Consider the following 17,826-nt stretch of genomic DNA (forward strand, 5'->3'; position numbering starts at 1 on the left):
AAAAACTAGCCGCCTAATCGTATTCCACCTTCCAGCACCTGGTCCGTAGCCTTGCAGGTTACAGCACTTCAGGTGCATGTCTAGGTACCTTTTAAATGAGTTGAGGGTTTGTGCCTCCACCACTGATCCAGGCAGTGAATTCCAGACACCCATCACCCTCTGGGTGAAAAAGATTTTCCTCATGTCCCCTCTAATCCTTTCACCATTCATCTTAAATCTGTGCCCCCTGGTAATTGACCTCTCCGCAAGCGGAAACAGGTCCTTCCTGTCTACTCTATCTAGGCCCCTCATAATTTTGTACACCTCTATTAAGCCTTCCTTCAGCCTCCTCTGTTCGAAGGAAAACAACCCTAGCCAATCCATTCTTTCCTCATAGTTGCAACTTTCAAGCCCTGGCAACATTCTTATAAATCTCCTCTGTACTCTTTGCAGAGTAATTATGTCCTTTCTGTAATGTGGTGACCAGAACTGTATGCAATACTCCAGCTGTGGCCTAACCAGCGTTTATACAGTTCCAGCATGACATCCCTGCTTTTGTATTCCATACCTCAGCCAATAAAGGAAAGCATTCCATATGCCTTCTTCACTTTATCTACCTGTCCTGCCACCTTCAGGGACCTGTGGATATGCACTCCAAAGTCTCTCACTACTTCTATCCCTCTCAATATCCTCCCATTTGTTGTGTATTCCCTTGCTTTGTTTGCCCTCCCCAAATGCATTAACTCACACTTTTCCGGATTCTATTCCATTTGCCGCTTTTCCGCCCACTCAACCAAACCATCAATATCATTCTGGAATCTACAACTATCAACTACACAGCCAATTTTTGTGTCATCAGCAAATTTCCCAATTATGCCTCCCGCATTTAAGTCCAAACCATTAATAAATACCACAAACAGCAAGGGACCCAACACTCAGCCCTGTGGAAGACCACTGGAAACCGCTTTTCATTTGCAAAAACATCCGTCAACCATTACCCTTTGTTTCCTGTCACTGAGCCAATTTTGGATCCAACCTGCCACATTCCCCTGTATCCCATGGGCTTTTATTTTTCTGACCAGTCTGCCATGTGGGACCTTGTTAAATGCCTAACTAAAATCCATGTAAACCACATTCACTACCCTCATCAATCCTCCTTGTTACTTCCTCAAAAAACTCAATCAAGTTAGTAAGACACAACCTTCCCTTAACAAATCCATGCTGACTATCCCTGATTAATCCGTACTTTTCTAAGTGGCAGTTTATCCTGTCTCAGAATTAATTCTAATAACTGGCCCACCACCGAGGTCAGACTGACCGGCCTATAATTATTTGGCCTGTCCCTCGCACCCTTTTTAGCAATGGTACAACGTTTGCAGACCTCCAATCCTCTGGTACCTCATCTGTATCTAGTGAGGATTTGAAGATGATCCTCAGAGCATCCCCCCACTGTTTCCTCCCTGGCTTCCTTTAACAGCCTGGGATACAATCCATCCAGCCCTGCCGATTTATCCACTTTCAAGGATGTCAGACCCTCTAGCACCTCCTCTCTCATTATGCTTATCGTAACTAATATTCCATCCTCCTCCTCTTTTACTACAATGTCTGCATCATCCCTCTCCTTTGTGAAGACAGAGACAAAAAACACATTCACATCTTCTGCATCCACATACAAGTTGCCTTGTCCATCTCATTTAGGCCCTACCCTTTCCTTAGTTATCCTCTTGCTCTTAATGTACTGATAAAACATCTTTGGGTTTTCTTAATTTTACCTGCCAATAATTTTTCATGTCCTCTCTTTGCTTTCCTAATTTTCTTTTTTACTTCATCCCTGCACTTTCTATACTCCTATTGGCTTTCTACAGTATTAAATATTTTTTGACCGTCTTAACACTGTATAATGTGAGGTAATAACATGGCCACTGCCTCAATGCCTGCCTGCTGCCACTGAGTGGTCGGCTACCTCGCCTTGCTGCTCGTTTACTGGCCGGCCGGCGCGAGATCACTATGGGAACGGGAGTCGTGGTGGGAGGACCTTTGCCACCCACTTCTGGTTCCTCCTTCCCTTTCACACCCAGGTTTCCAGCCTTGGCTCAGTGGTATCATTCCCACCTCAAACTTAGAAGGCACAGGATTTGGACCTCTGTCTCCAAGCTACCGATTCCCTGGTAACAGTCTGTTCGCAAATTGGGCCAGAATTTTATGTTGAGACAGTGGCCCTGCCCACCGGCTAAAATGTCATGGGAGAGCCCCACTCCGCTGGGCCTGGAAGCCACGCTGAAATTTTGCGTGGCCCAGGTCCTTAATTGGCCTCAGTTGGGACTTCCACCCCTCTGAGGCAGGAAGTCCCACCTCCAAGAGCTGCCGGCCATTCAGAGGGCCAGCAGCTCCTCAGTCCCAGCAATGGCTACAGCTCCCAGTGGTGCTGCTGGGACTGCACCCTGCTAGAGGAGGATAATGGTTGTCGCACTTCAGTAAAGTAAGTGGGGATCGGGCCTCGACGGGGACAATCTGCTGGGTTCTGGTGAGGGCAGTGGGGGTCGGAGTCTAGGGCAGGGGGAGGACTTTTAGTGGGGGTAGCCTCTGTGGCTGGGGGGCATCTCTGTGGGGCACAGGGTGCCCGATCAGGAGGGCTCCCCTCCAGCCCGCAAGGGGTCAACAGGTCTTACTGCATGGCCTTCTCAGGTACCGAAGTACCCGTCTGCCGCTGGTAAAATACCCTTAATTAATTGGCCACTTAAGGGCCTCAATTGGCCTGGGGTGGGCAGGCTGTTTGCCACCATTGTTAAAATGGCAGCAGAGGCGGGTATGCAACGGGAACAGTGCCCCCACGCCCCACTCGATTTTACGACACAGCCCCACCTCCAGCCTGCTCCTGGGGGAGCGTAAAATTCCAACCTTTGTGTCAATTTGACCCGAGATAAGTTTCCGACCTCATTTCCGTGGCATCATAAAGACTACCTATTTCCACCTCCATGACATCACCCGACTTCGCCCGTGCCTCAGCTAATTTTCAGCTGAAACCCTCATTCATGTCTTCATTTCCTCTGGACTTGACTATTCCAACGCACTCCTGACTGGTCTCCCACATTCTACTCTGTGTAAACTTAAGGTCATCCAAACCTCTGCTGCCCATGTCTTAACCCGCTGACCTACACTGGCTTCAGGTCAAACAGCATATTGATTTTAAAATTCTCATCCTTGTTTCCAAATTCCTCCATGATCTCGGCCCTCCCGATCTCTGTAATCTCCCCCAGCCCCACAATCCTCCAAGCTATCTGTGCTCCTCTAATACTGGCCTCTTGTGTATCCCTGATAATTGCTACACTATTAGTAGCCACACCTTCAGTTGCCTAGGTCCCAAACTCTGGAATACACTCCCTAAACCCCACTGCCTCTCCAACTCACTTTCCTTGTTTAAGACACTCCTTTGACCAAGCTTTTGGTCATCTGCCCTGATATCTCCTTATGTGGCTCAGTGTCATACTTTGTTTTATAATGTTCCTGCAAAGCGCCTTGAGAAATTTTATTATGTTAAAGGCACTATATAAATATAAGATGTTGTTGTTGAACCTTGCTCAAGACAGTCCTGCTGAGTGGAGACTGGAGATCTGGCTCTAAATTCTGGATTGACATCCAGTAGGATATTCATATCTGGTGGCTTCTCCTTATTGTATGAGTTGTGGGAACCCATACAACCTTCCTGCCGTATAGGACTAACCACTCAGATAATTATGGCCATGGAAGGAGTGTTCATGTCATGGTCTGTCAGACTGTTAATCAGCCTATGAATTCTTCCACTACTTCACACATTTCTCCAAACATTGCCGAACCGTTTAAGGGCCTTTGGTTAATCCACTCCATACCCAGAAATATTCTAACTGGATTTTGGAATCCAGGTCGGAAATGGGTGCGCTCATATTAGTCAACCACTGGGGCCTGACCAGAGCTGGCCTGCGAAATTGAAGCCTGTAAAACACTGCTCAGTACATGCCCAATGGATTTTGTAAATTGCTACCTGCTAACCAGTTACTCAGCTTTTGGCTCATTCAAGACCTAATCAGTTGTTTTTGCAGAGGAAACCTGTGCTGTAATTCATTGTGATTCTGTAGTGCAATGGTAATGAATCCTTTCAGGTGAGTAATATAACCTATCAAAACATGTTCACTTCATCATTTAGGAGCAGAATATATATAATTAGACAGCAAGAGCATGCAATTAAATTTAAAAGGGTTCTGTAGATCCAAGGCCCACAGGCAATTCTCAAGCCCATGTGATCTGGCTCTCTAAGTCTAGGCAAGTCAGCCTAATTTCTCAGAATCAGAGAATAATACCACATATAAGGAGGCCATTTGGCCCATCATTGTCTGTGCCGGTTCTGTGAAAGAGCTATCCAATTAGGCGCAGTCCCCTGCTCTTTATCCTTAGCCCTCCAATTTTTTCCACTTAAGGACTGGATTTTATATTCGGCGGTGGGTGCGCAAAATGGTGGCAGTCCCACCGCGATTACATGGCAGGCAGCCATTGAGCACAATGACGGTGGCCGTCCCCCCCCAATCACGTGGAGGGGGCGGCATTGGTGACGCTGTTAACGGCATCACTTGATGGTGGATCAGGTGCTGGTACCATCTTTAAAAGGCTGGCAGCCCTGCGTTTATTGTCCTTGCATTGAATAGCAGCTTACTGCAGCAACACTTCAGTGGTTTGCCATAATTTTGAGGCTCAGCAAGCACCCCCCAGGCATCATTTTGACCATGGCAGATGTCAGAGCAAGGGTTCAGTGATTCCTCCCTGCTGATTCTCCTCCAGGCTGCAAGGGAAAGGCGGCAGGTCCTCTTCCCCGGTGATGGCAAGAAGAGGTCCTCCCACCTGACCAAACAAGCCTGGAAGGAGATCACAGAAGAGGTCAGCAGCCATGGGATCACCTGACGTAACTGGGTCCAGTGCAGGAAGAGGGTCAATGACCTCTTGCGCTCAGCCAAGGTAAGTTGCGCATTTCCACATAGCTTGCTGTGATCCGCTTGCCCACAAGTGCACGGTTGACATAGACATTCTAATGATAGGAGGGTCATATCATAATGATAGCAGATTACTGACTAGTGAGATCAGTCTCCCTCGTTTGTATTTTAGCTTAGTTTAGACCCATGACAGAGAGAGTCAATATGAGAGCAGCGACATCCCCCAGGTGCAGAAGAGGGGCTCATGTTAGCATTGACATGATGTAGAGACATTTGGAACTTAACAGTAACTGCATCCTTGATCTTTTAGGAGAAGCGGGCCCACAACAGCAGGGAGGCGACCAGGACCAGTGGCGGGGTGCCTGACCTGCAGCCTTTGTCACAAGTTGAAGAGGATGCGCTGGAGTTAGCTGGGAGCCAAGGAGCATGTGCCATATTGGATGACGAGCTCGGGATCCCAGTTTAAGAGAGTGATTATTGCCAAACACAGAATGAATCAAAATTACATTTTATATAGAAGTACAATGCTGTCATCATTGCGACATGTGTAGCATAACACCTAAATGTCTATTCTTCACATTGTATCGTGCAGGGCGGCACTCGCAAATGCTTTGAGAATATAAGGAAACAATGACAACCTCTGAGGAACACGTAGAGGATGCACTGTCCCATGATACTCCTGCATTTTCCACCAGCGCAGGTATTCTCACCTTGGTGGGTATCCAATTGGCATTAGCTTCAGGGTCACACGCGCCCAAGCAACTGGCTGAGGCTGAGACAGCCGAGGCCTTTGATAGTTGGAGGACTGTGGGTGACCAGGTCCATTGCTGAGCCCCAGGATGGTGACGAGCCTCTGGTGTCGACAGCACAGGGAATGCTGGAGTGGCAGAGAGAGGTAAGGCAACATCTGGCGGAGATGCCAGAGGCCGTGCGCAGCCATGAGTGGACAATAGAGGAGTTCATCCATGCCATGACTGCTGCCATGTCCCAGACATATGACAGCATGGCTTCATCTATCGAGAGGTTGGCAACCCTCATGGAGAGCCACATTACACAGATGCGCAATGACCGCAAACACTCACCTTAGCTCTGACTTCAAATCAGCAGTGGCAGGGCGAGAGAAGGATCAGGAGTCTGGAGAGTGTTCCCGTTCCTAGTCTTCCTCTGGAGAGTAGGGAGGTTCCAACGAGCGTTGAGAGGGAGGAGGAGAGGCTATGCTCCGCATCTGGGGTCTTCCTTCAGGGTGATTTGAGTGTGGACATGGGCTCCTCAGCCCGTCCAGCAGTGAGTCCAGCTCCAGAAATGAGCTTAGGACAGCTTTGCACCATTGCAGGAAGCCTTCAGGCAGTTGGGGCCTCCAGGCCTCAGGCACCCAGAGGACAACTGCTGAAGTCATCCCTGGCCGAGGGGCATCCTGATCAGTTGCCAGTTCAGAGGTAACACCGCAAAGGAGCACCTGTAAATGTATTAAAAAGATACCTTGACACATATGGGTATTCATGGGTGAGACTGATAAGTCATGTGTACTTGAAATGTGTTTTCCTGCCAATCATCAGCCTTTATTGTCTGAAACCCACATTGTACCATGGAGTAATTATGTGTCTTTCAATTCCATCATAAGCCTTACAGTATTGCCAGTGTGACCACTGACAACGTCAGTATGCCAATTTGCATGATGTTTAATGCACAAATTATGTCACATGGGCAATGGCTCAATTTGTTGTGGCCAGTCATGCTGGAGAGACAGATGTTACAGAGGCAAAGGACTTGAGACTACATGCATGATGATGAGTTTTGTTAGCAAACATATTTATTGAACTTTATGGATTGTGGAAGCGCTCAATTATCACTCTCTGCTTTGCCTCCCTTGCTCACTGCTCACCATGTCTGGCCTCCATCACTGCTCTCTGATTTCCCATGCGTGGTTCTCCTTGTGTGTCCTCTGTGTCCTCTTTATCGGAGGATGTCTCATGCTCCCATACTTCTTCATCTTACAAGACCCCCCCTCCCCTTATTATGCAGAACTCAGCAGACTACAACGATATGCGCAACCCTGTATGATGCATACTGAAGAGCTCCATGAGATCCAGCGAGGCAGCAGAACTGCATCTTCAGAACACCAAAGGTCCGCTCGATGGTCGCTCAGGTGGAGCCGTGGCAGCCATTGCAATGCTGTTGAGCATCATTGCTGGGGTTCCTCACTGGCATCAGAAGCCATGTCATCAAGGGGTAGAACTTATCCCTAAGAATCCTCCCCTAAAGGTGAGCAGGGGGAGTGAAAAGCAGTGGCGCCTGGGACTGGCGAAGTGTGTATGAGTCATGGCAGCTGCCCGGAAAGCGGGCAGACACTTGTAGGAAGTGTTTTCTGTGGTCGCACACTACTTGGACATTGATGGAATGAAACCCCTTTGTTTATGCAGGCGCTGTTTGGTTCGTGGGAGCCTTGATGGCCACATGCATGCAGTCGATCACACCTTGCACCTCTGGGAATCTTGTAATGGCCCCAACTCCAATGGCCCTCTCGGCTTGACTCTCAGGGTCTGTCCTGTAGCGTGCATAGTCGCCAGCCCTCCTGAACAGAGCGTCGGTCACTTCCTTGATGCGGCGGTGCACTGCGGATTGAGAGACCCCACATATGTCGCAGATGGATCCCTGAAATGATCCAGAGGTGTAAAAGTTCAGGGCACTGTTATTTTTGAGTGCAACAGGCATAATGTGACCACCAAAGCCCATTGGCCGCAGATCATCATTCAGCAGTGTGCAGAGGTGTGTGACGGCCTGTCTGGACATATGCAGTCGTCTCTGGTATTGGCGCTTAGACATCTGCAGCAATGTCATCCGAGTCCTATAGACTCGCTGGCGTATCTGGGCTCCTCTGCACCTTGGATGCTGCTGCTCGCATCCAGGAGCTTCCTCCTGGGCCGCACCTGCCTCTTGGGCCCACATCCGGTGGAGATGCCTCAACACAGCAAGTGATCCAGGAAAACAGAGTGGAGCAAACCATCTCTATGCTCCCGGTAACTTCCTATTCCTTTAAAAGGTCAAGTACACCTATCTGGGTAAAGATTTACGTTAACTTTGGTTCTGCAGGATTCCGGCATGAGCTCTATGCTATGACTTGATGTTGCTCTCTCAACTTTTCAATAAGTGCGAGCCATTGTCACCATACCAATGCCTGCACTGGACACCCGGACAAAAACAACCTATATAGTTGCCAAGTTCTGCCTCCCCCCCCCCCCCCCCCCGCAACAGCATCCACTTGCAGAGAACCCCTCTTTCCTGCCAACATCATCCACTTGCAGAGCTCCAACCTCCCCTGACATCTGCAGATTAATCTTAGTGGCAATGTCTGATAAAACAAATTCCACAGGATAACAAGGCATAACTTACCTAACCTTTGCAGGCACCGAGGACTCTCGCCTCAGTGGTGCCAGCTTTTCAAAGATGGGAAAGTGAAGGCACGTGAGTGCTGCATGTTATACAGAATGTTGCGAACGGCTGGTAGGATTGTGGTGAATTAGATACAAATTCATGCAAAACAGTATGGAAGAGATTTAAATTATGATTGCATCGCGGCGGAGGAAGGTGCCGCCATGGAACGTCGCCACATCTGAGAAAATCGGACACCGGCATTGCAGCGCCGGGTTCTGTGGCGGACAAATCCACGCCGATTCTCCGACTCCCTGCTTCCAAAAAAACCTGCCTTCCAACGGAGAATAAAATCCAGTCCAAAGTATTTCTCCATTTTCCATTTGAAAGCTATTAGTGAATCTGCTTCCCCCACCATTTCAGGCAGTGCATTCTAGATTGTAAAGAATTTGCTGTGTCAATTTCTTTTTCTCCTGTTGCCTCTGTTCTGTTGCCAATTTCCTTATAACTGCATCCTTTGGTTACCGACCCTCCTGCCAGTGGAAACAGTTTCTCTTTGTTTACTCTATCAAAACCCTTCATGATTTTGAACATTTCTATCAAATCTGCCTTTAAGCTTCTCTGCAATAAGGAGAACAATCCCAGTTTCTCAAGTCTGTCCATGTAACTGAAGTTTTTTATCCCTGGTGACATTTTAGGAAATCTCTCTGCACTCTCTCCAAGGCCTTGACATCCTTCCTAAAATGTGATGCCCAGAATTGGACACAATACTCCAGCAGGGGCCTAATCTAATAAAGGTTTAGCACACTTCCTTGCTTTGGTATTCTATGCCTCCATTTCTAAAGCCATGGATCCTATTGCCTTTTTAATGGCCTTCTAAACTCATCCTGCCACCTTCAAAGATGTGTACGTACTCCCCCAGGTTTTTGTTCCTGCACCCCCTTTACAATAGTAGCATTGGTTTATATTGCCTTTCCTCATTCTTCCTACCAAAACTACTCACTTCACACTTGACTGCATTACATTTCATCTGCTATGAGTCTGCCCATTTCACCAGTCTATTTGCTCCTGAAGTCTGTTACTATTCTCCTCACTGTTTACTACATTTCTGAGCTTCATGTCATCTGAAAACTTTGAAATTATGCCCTGCTTACTTAAGTCCAGGTCACTAATATATATCAAAAAGAACATTCTTGTGCTTCTATTGCTCATTCACTGGTTTGTCCTGTTTGATTTTGTTCCACTGGACGTTTGGAAAGAGCTGCTTTTTAATGTTTTTGCTTCACTGGCGGTAAAATCCTAGATCAGAACACCAAGTTTAGTTGACATCACAGCAAAGATGCTACAAAGGTAACTCAAAAATAGAACCACAAAGTGCAAATATTCATTTTTGCTCGTTACAAAATTCTTAGGTCTTGAACTTCAACAGGTGCTGAAGGGTCCAATATGACAGGCAATATGTGCACCCTCAGTCATAGAGACATTTATGGCATAGAAGGAGGTCATTTGGCCCATCAAGTCCATTCCGGCTCTCCACAGAGCAATTCAGTCAGTCCCACTCCTCCGTTCGATCCCTGTAACCCTGCAAGTTTATTTCCTTGAAGTGCCCATCCAATTTCCTTTTGAAATCATTCCGCTTCTACCACCCTTGTGGGCAGCGAAGTCAAGGTCACTACCACTTGCTACGTAAAAAAGTGCTTCCTCACATTTCCCCTGCATCTCTTGCCCAAAACCTTTAATCTGTGTCCCCTAGTCCTTGTACCATTTGTTAATGGGAACAGTTTTTCCTTGTCTAACTTAACCAAGCCTGTCATAATCTTGTACACCTCTATTAAATCTCCCCTCAATCTCCTTTGCTCCAGGAAGAACAAGCCCAGCTTTTCCAACCTAACCTTGTAACTAAAATCCCTCATCCCTGGAACCATTCTGGTTAATCTCCTCTGCACCCTCTCAAGGACCCTCACATCCTTCCTAAAGTGTGGTGACCAGAACTGGACACAATATTCTAGTTGGGGGCCTAACCAGAGCTTTATAAAGGTTCAGTATAACTTCCCTCCTTTTGTACTCTATGCCTCTATTTATGAAGCCCAAGATCCCATGTGCTTTGCTAGCCACTCTCTCAATATGCCCTGCCAGCTTCAAAGATCGATGCACATGCAACCCCAGGTCCCTCTGTTCCTGCACACTCTTTAGAACTGCACCATTAAGTCTATATTGCCTCTCCCTATCCCTTCTGCCAAAATGCATCCCCTCACACTTGTCTGTATTAAATTTCATCTGCCACTTACCTGTCCATTTTGCTAGCCTATTTCTGTCCTATTGCAGGTGATTCATATCATCCTCACTGATTGCCATTCATCCAAGTTTGGTGTCATAGGCAAATTTTGAAATTCTACTCTGTATTCCAAGATCCAAGTCATTTATATGTAGCAAAAAAGCACTGACCCTAGAACTGACCCTTGGAGAACACCACTGTCTACCATCCTTCAGTCTGAAAAACAACCATTTATCACAACTCACTGTTTTCTGTCCTTAAGCCAATTTTTTTTATCTAAATGAACACTGACCCTCCTATTCCATGAGCCTCAATTTTGTGAACCAACCTTTTATGCGGTACCTTATCAAATACTTTCTTAAAGTCCATGTAGACAACATCCACTGCATTCCCTTCACCAACCTTCTCTGTCACTTCATCAAAAAATTCAGTTAGATTAGTCAAGCATGATTTGCCTTTTACAAATCTGTGCTGGCTATCCTTAATTAACTCAAACCTCTCCAATGCCTTTTGACTTTTTCCCTGATTATTGTTTCTAAAACTTTACCCACCACTGATGTTAAACTAACTGGCCTGTAGTTGCTAGGACTGTCCTTACACCCTTTCTTGAATAAGGGTGTCACATTTGCCACTCTCCAGTCCTCTGGCACCTCCCCCATATCCAGGGAAGGTTGGAAGATTATGGCAAACACTTCCACTGTCTCCATCCCCACGTCCTTTAGCAACGTGGGATGCAAACCATCCGGACCAAGTGACTTATCTACCTTAAGCAGAGCCAGCCTTTCCAGTACCTCCTCACTCTCAATTTTTATCCTATCCATTGCTGCTACTCTCTCCGCTTCTACCGATACTTTGTCAGACTCCTCTTCCTTAGTAAACACTGATACAAAATACTCATTAAATTTTCTAGCCTTGCCCTGTGTCTCTAAGCATATTTGTCCCTAATAGACCCCACTCAACCTCTCACTACCCGCTTACTATTTACATGCTGGCAGAAAATTTTATGTTGACTGCCATTCTATTCTCATATTCCCTCTTTGCCAGTCTTATTTTTCTCTTCACCTCCCTTCTCAACCTATTGTATTTGGCCTGGTTCTTACTTAAGTATTCACCTGACATGCATCAAACATCCTTTTTTTTTGTTTCATCATAATCGCTATCGCCCTCATCATCTAAGGAGCCCTGTTTTTGTTTGCCCTACCTTTCACCCTTGTTGGAATGTTCCTAGCCTGTATCTGAAGCATCTCTTCTTTAAAGATAACCCATTATTCCATTACAGTTTTTCCTGTCAGTCTTTGGGTTCATTTTATCTTGGCTAGATCCCTTACCATCACATTGAAATTAGCCCTCTTCCAATCTAGCCATTCTATCTTATACTGTTTCTTGCTTTTTTGCATTCCTAGTCTTAACTTTATGATATGATGATCACTCTTACCCAAGAGCTCCCTGCAGACACTTGATCCACTTGGCCCACCTCATTTCCCAGCACCACATCCAGCAATGCTTCTTTTTCTTGTTGGACCGAGGACATACTGATCAAGGAAGTTCTCCTGAACGCATTTCAGAAGTTCCTCCCCCCTCCTTTCCCTTTACTCTAACATTATCCGAATCGATATTTGGGTAATTAAAGTCCCCCAGAATCACTACTGTATAGTTCTTGCACATCTCTGTGATTTCCCTGCAGATTTGCTCCTCCATCTCTCTCCGACTATTTGGAGGTCTATAGAATTCCCCATTAGTGTGATCATACCTTTTTGCTTCTCAACACTAACCTTGCCCTGTCAAGGACATCCCCACTTTCCAAAACTACAATGTCTTCCCTAATCAGTACTGCCAGTCCACCTCCCTTTTTCCCTTCTCTGTCTTTACTGGACATCTTTATATCCGTGTATGTTAGCGCCCAGTCCTCACCATTTTAAGACATGTTTTCATTATTGCCACTACATCATATTCCCATACTGCTATTTGTACTTGTAGCTCACCAAGCTTATTCACCACACTTGGCGCATTTTAAAGACCTGCTACCAGACTCGAACCCGATGGGACCCGACCACATATGTCGGGTTTGGGTCGGGTCGGGTTGTACTTCCAGGTCCGGCATTCGGGCTCAGGTCAGGTTGGGTTGGACACGCTCTATCACAGGTAAGTGGCTTCACTGTTAATGTAATTTTTTGACTAGAAAGGTGGTTTTGTTACAGTTATTTTAAGCTTGTGCAGATCAGAAACAAAGTGAAAAACGGAAGGTAAGATGGTCGGGTCTGGCGCGGGAAGAAATGGAAGGACTCGGGCCGGGTCGGGCTCGGGTCGGATGTGGTTCTTTCGGGCTCGGGTCAGTTTTTTTTTTGCAGACCCGAGCAGGCCTTTAGCGCATTTACATAAATGCATTGTAATCCTGTCTTTGCATTCCTCGTAGCCCTTCTCCAATCTGCTCCTATCTAATATGAAACTACTCCTTTCTTTTGCTCTGTCTAACACTCATATTATGCACCCTAATCCTTTTTTCTACTTATACATGCTGGTTCCCATCCCCCTGCCAATTTAGTTTAAATCCTTCGCAATCACACTAGTGAACCTCCCCACGAGGAAATTATCTCTTGTCCTGTTCAGGTGCAACCAGCCCCTTTTGAATAGGTGCCTTCTGCCCCAGAACTGGCCCAAATGCTCCAATAATCTGAAGCCCTCCCTCCTGCAGCATGCTTCAAGCCACGCATTGATCCTCCCTATCTGTTAGACTCCAGAAAGCTTGTCGTAGAAGGATGATGCTGGAGCCTATATTTACTCAGTTTGACATTTATTGTACAGAGTAAAAGGGTTACAAACAAGTAGCTCCTCACTCCAAACCCTCCACCAGTCTCAGTAAGTGTCTCCTTATGAGTGCTCAAGACCCCAGTTAACACCCTCCACCTGCATATAATTAAACTATTGATACACAATTAACAGATTCTCTTTCTTTATAATAAAAGTTAGATTAACATACTCAAATGATATTTCAAAGTAAATTCCATATTCCTTATGTACAAAGTATTAACATACTTAAACAACATTTCAGCATAAATGAAAATAAATTCCATATGGGGTACAAAGTATTACATTGTGAGATGCCCCTCCTCTAGCACCTCAACAATCTCTTTGCACTTGCATTTCTTTTTGTGAAACAATCTGATGACTTGCATCTATCCATTTAAGTTTGTAGATTTCCTTGCTCTCCAGCATTTGTTTCAATCCAGCGAGGTCAATACGTACTCTTTTCTCACTCACACATTTTGTAGAGTGTACACTATCCCACAAAGAACAATTATCCACATAACATTCAATGGGTATCCTATCTTCAGTAAGTCCCTTGTTCAGAATTTCATCTAAAATATTTGATAAATAGAACCCCATAACCACTGCCTCCACAAGACCAAGGGCTGAATTTTTCTAGCTCGCTGTCGATCTCCAAAAACGGCACGGCACACACGCGAGATGTGTGCCGTGGAGCTGCCACGATATTTAGCGCGGTGGCTTATTTACATGGCCGGGGTGGACAACCGCCCCAGGTGACGTGGAGGGTGTAGGCACTCCGTCCCTGGCAACGGTGCCTGGCGCCACTGCACGGGTGCTGGCGCCATTTTTAAAGGGCTTAGATCCCTTACTGACATTTTTACTTCTTAAAGCAACAGTGTATTTTAAAATGATAATAATTGCAAAAATTTTTCCAGTCCCGCTCCCACCCCCGATAGCCTTACATATCATTCCGACCCTCTCATCCCCAAAATACTCTGACCTTTTCCCCCCCCCTCCCCCCCCCCGACAAAGTTCAGGAACTTTTACCTTTACCCCTTCCCATCACCCCCTCGACCAATCAGGTAAGTTTATTCCCTCTCCCCCACCACCCCCCCCCCCAAACTGAAATACTTAGCTCCCCTTCCCTCCCCACCAGTGTCCCGCATCGGATCTCCATTCAGAGATTGGATGGCGTGGGAGTGCCGGCCACAAACGGGAATATGGATGTGGGACAGCCAACGCAATGCAGTGTAATTACTCCTTGATTTTAATAAATTAACATATTGTAATGATGGTCCTGTCGTTGAGCAGCGGGGGGACCGCCATGAGGCTTCATCACTGCTGGTAATATTGGACAGGGCCTTCCTGGTGTTGAGCCCCGTGGCAGGCCTCTCCTAGAGGCATTTGCCAGGCCCCCTAGCCACGCACCCGACACAAGGGGCTGGTAAAGTCCAGGCCCCCAGTGTTTCTGCTTTTAACAACCTGTTTTATTTTCTTAGCTTCCCAAGTTAAAGGACAACATTTCCTATTTTCACCCATTAGAAATATTATGAAGCCAGCTGCACTCGAATACCCATCAGCAAGATTAGCATGTGAAGCATCACTAAAAATTATTAGTTTCATGTTCTTTGGGTCATCTAAGGATGGGAACTTCAGTGCACATTTTTCCAGGATTAATTTTTAAAATATTTTATTTGGCCTTAAAACATTCTCAACTTTTGGATGTTTTATCATCGTGCTCAACTCCAACACATCAAAACTAGCATCAGGCCTAGTCTGAGAGTTTAATTGACCCACCAGGCTATGCAATTGCTCAGTCTCTGCTTTAGATAGGTCATCACAGAAAGATGATATAACACGATTAACCAGGATGGGAGTAGCAATCTCTAAATAGGGTTGTTGATGTAAAGTTATTCCAGACTTACTCTGTTTAATATCTAAATCTAATATCTGTTTAAGGGCCCCACAAGCCTGACTCCCAATCTTAAATTCTGTCCTAATCTTATTCATAACATATTTCTCAAAATCCGCAGTACCACCCCATAAGAAATCGTCAATGTGCATCATGAAGATGTCTGAAAGTTTCCCTTTTTGATACCAATCGAACATCGCAGGATCTGCTTTTAGTTGAACACAACCAATTTTCAACAAAACAGATCTCACTGAGAAATACCAAACCCTGGAGCATCATTAAGGCCATAGACGCATTTGTTCAGTTTCCATCATTTTCCTTCTGTATCTGCTGCCTCTTTAGGCTTTTTCAGAAACACGCCTCTCTGAGAAGTATCACCCTGTAGAAATGCAGCTTTTATGTCAATAGATCTACACTCCCATGAATATGTGGCCAAAAGAGCCAAAAAGATTTTCAAGATTACTTTTCCAGCTGTGGGAGAGTCCACTCGAACATCAATATCCCCCAGTCGCTCTTCAAAACCTCTGGCAACTAACCTCGCTTTAGCCTTATAAGTTCCATCGGGAAGGACTTTTTCAATACAAATCCATCTATGTGACAAGCCAGCTGTCCCCTATCTGGTACCTCAGAATAGAATCCAAACTCTCTCCAACTCTCTAATTCCTTATGTTTTGCTTCTCTTATTAGTTTCTCCTCAAGTTTATTGGCAGCCACTGAAACTTCACGGTCATGAGGACTTCTGCTTCTAGTTCTATTCAGAGACGGCCCTCCAGCCTTCGTTTCATTTTGTAATTTGTTCAAACTACAGCCTGTATTAGCACTTTGATGTCTTTCAGGACTACTGCTAGGAGATCTCCCTCACGCATTATCAGAGGCTCTTTCTCCAGTACGTGATTGGTTTCCTTTCACAAGTGCCATTTCCAGACCCACTGTTAGAACTTGCACTGCACTTTCTTACTCTCCACTCTTTCACCCCATTCTGCCAGTCCATGGACCTTGCTTCTTGGTCATCATCTTGAACATTTAACCAATATTTAAACTTGCCTGTAGATTTTCCTGCACCTCCCACAATTGCTGCATCCCTCCATTTATTAGACCTCTGTGGAATATATGTGACCTGAGTACCTACTCGTGGCAATTGGCCTTTGAATGCGATAGCTCTTTCCTGAGCATCATGATCTCTCATATTACTCTCCAACCCTTGATCTACCATATTCTGTTCCTCAGGACCTTCTTCACAAAACACATGAGCATTTGAGGTACAAGGTGCCTCGTTTCCCTCTGTCAGCTGCTCAGATTCTGAGATTTTGTAATCAAGCCCGATTAATTGTGAGGAATGCACCTTAACAGTTTGATTTCCATGTTTGATAACTATTGTCTGACCACCATGACCTATTACCTTACCAGGGCCCTTCCATTCCCTATGACCTTCTCTTTTATAATACGCCAAATCTCCTGAATTAGATTCCACCTCAGATGGCCTTATAGGAGGCTTCAAAGCTCTGCAAATTTTCTCAGAGACCTCAGCCTCGATGAAAACCCGTATCCCTGCATGTAAAGCATTCAAAGGTGCAGAAAAATGGAACTAATTGTAGTACCTACTAGAGCAAGAGGACTGTCGCACAATACAGAAGGCAATTTAGGATTTCTCCCTCAACCAATTGATAAGGGACTATATCGCCCAACCATCTGCAGCAAATTCTTTGCATGAACCGCCCATGCCAGGGCAGTTGTCAACTTGCAGTTTGGCTGGTCAGCTAAGATTTTATGCAGCATTTCATCAACCACTGTGTGATTCCTTTCACAAAGCTCATTGCTGAAAGGACTTTCAGCTGCAGTATTCATAACCATAATGTTCATGTTTTCACACATGTCTCTGAACTCGTCATTGGCAAATTCCCCTCCATTATAAGTCAGAAAATTAGCTGGGGCCCCAAGTCCAGTCTCTGTCCATTTCTCCATGATTTTATCTTTTGTTCTTGCTTTATATTATATTATAGAAAGACTAAATCTAGTTGCTAGGTCTATAAAATGTAGAATGAAAATATTTCTGTTTTTGTCCCACACCTTTAAATCCATGGCAACTACCTCGTTAAAGTCACGTGCCAATGGAAGTCTTACAATAGGATGTGATGGCATCCTCCGATACAGAGAAAAAGGATTACAAACAAGTAGCTTCTCTCGCAAAACCTCCATCAGTCTCGGTAAGAGTCTCCTTCTGAGTGCTCAATAAGACCCCAGTCAACACCCTCCACCTGCATTTAATTAAACAATTGATACACAATTAACACTATCTTTCTGTTTCTACTCTTGCTAGTGCATGACACTGGGAGTAATCCAGAGATTACTACCTTCGAGGTCCTGCTCTTTAACTTCCTCTCAGCTCCTGAAAACCTGACTGGAGGACCTCAATACCTGCCTTCTCTATGTCATTGGTAACAATGTGTACCACAACTTCTAGTTCACTCCCCTCCCCCTGCAGAATATCCTGCACCCGCTGCATGATGTCCTTTACCCTGGCATCAGGAAGGCAACACACCATGCAGGACTGCCGATGATGGTTACAG

General features: G+C 45.7%; 1 protein-coding gene across 11 annotated transcripts in view; it reads right to left on the reverse strand.

Annotated features, from left to right (window-relative positions):
• Nucleotides 1–17,826, reverse strand: part of LOC137374372 (putative claudin-24) — a 149,227-nt gene that overhangs the window by 25,650 nt on the left and 105,751 nt on the right. The window contains exon 1 of one of the 11 annotated variants that reach the window (XM_068040361.1): nucleotides 6,020–6,040. The exons of the other annotated variants lie outside the window; for them this stretch is intronic. The gene's annotated coding sequence lies outside the window, so the exon portion shown is untranslated. Of the gene's footprint in view, nucleotides 1–6,019; nucleotides 6,041–17,826 lie in introns of those variants that run through there. 11 annotated transcript variants of the gene reach the window in all.

Source organism: Heterodontus francisci, chromosome 10 (genome assembly GCF_036365525.1).
Source record: "Heterodontus francisci isolate sHetFra1 chromosome 10, sHetFra1.hap1, whole genome shotgun sequence".
NCBI lineage: Eukaryota > Metazoa > Chordata > Chondrichthyes > Heterodontiformes > Heterodontidae > Heterodontus > Heterodontus francisci.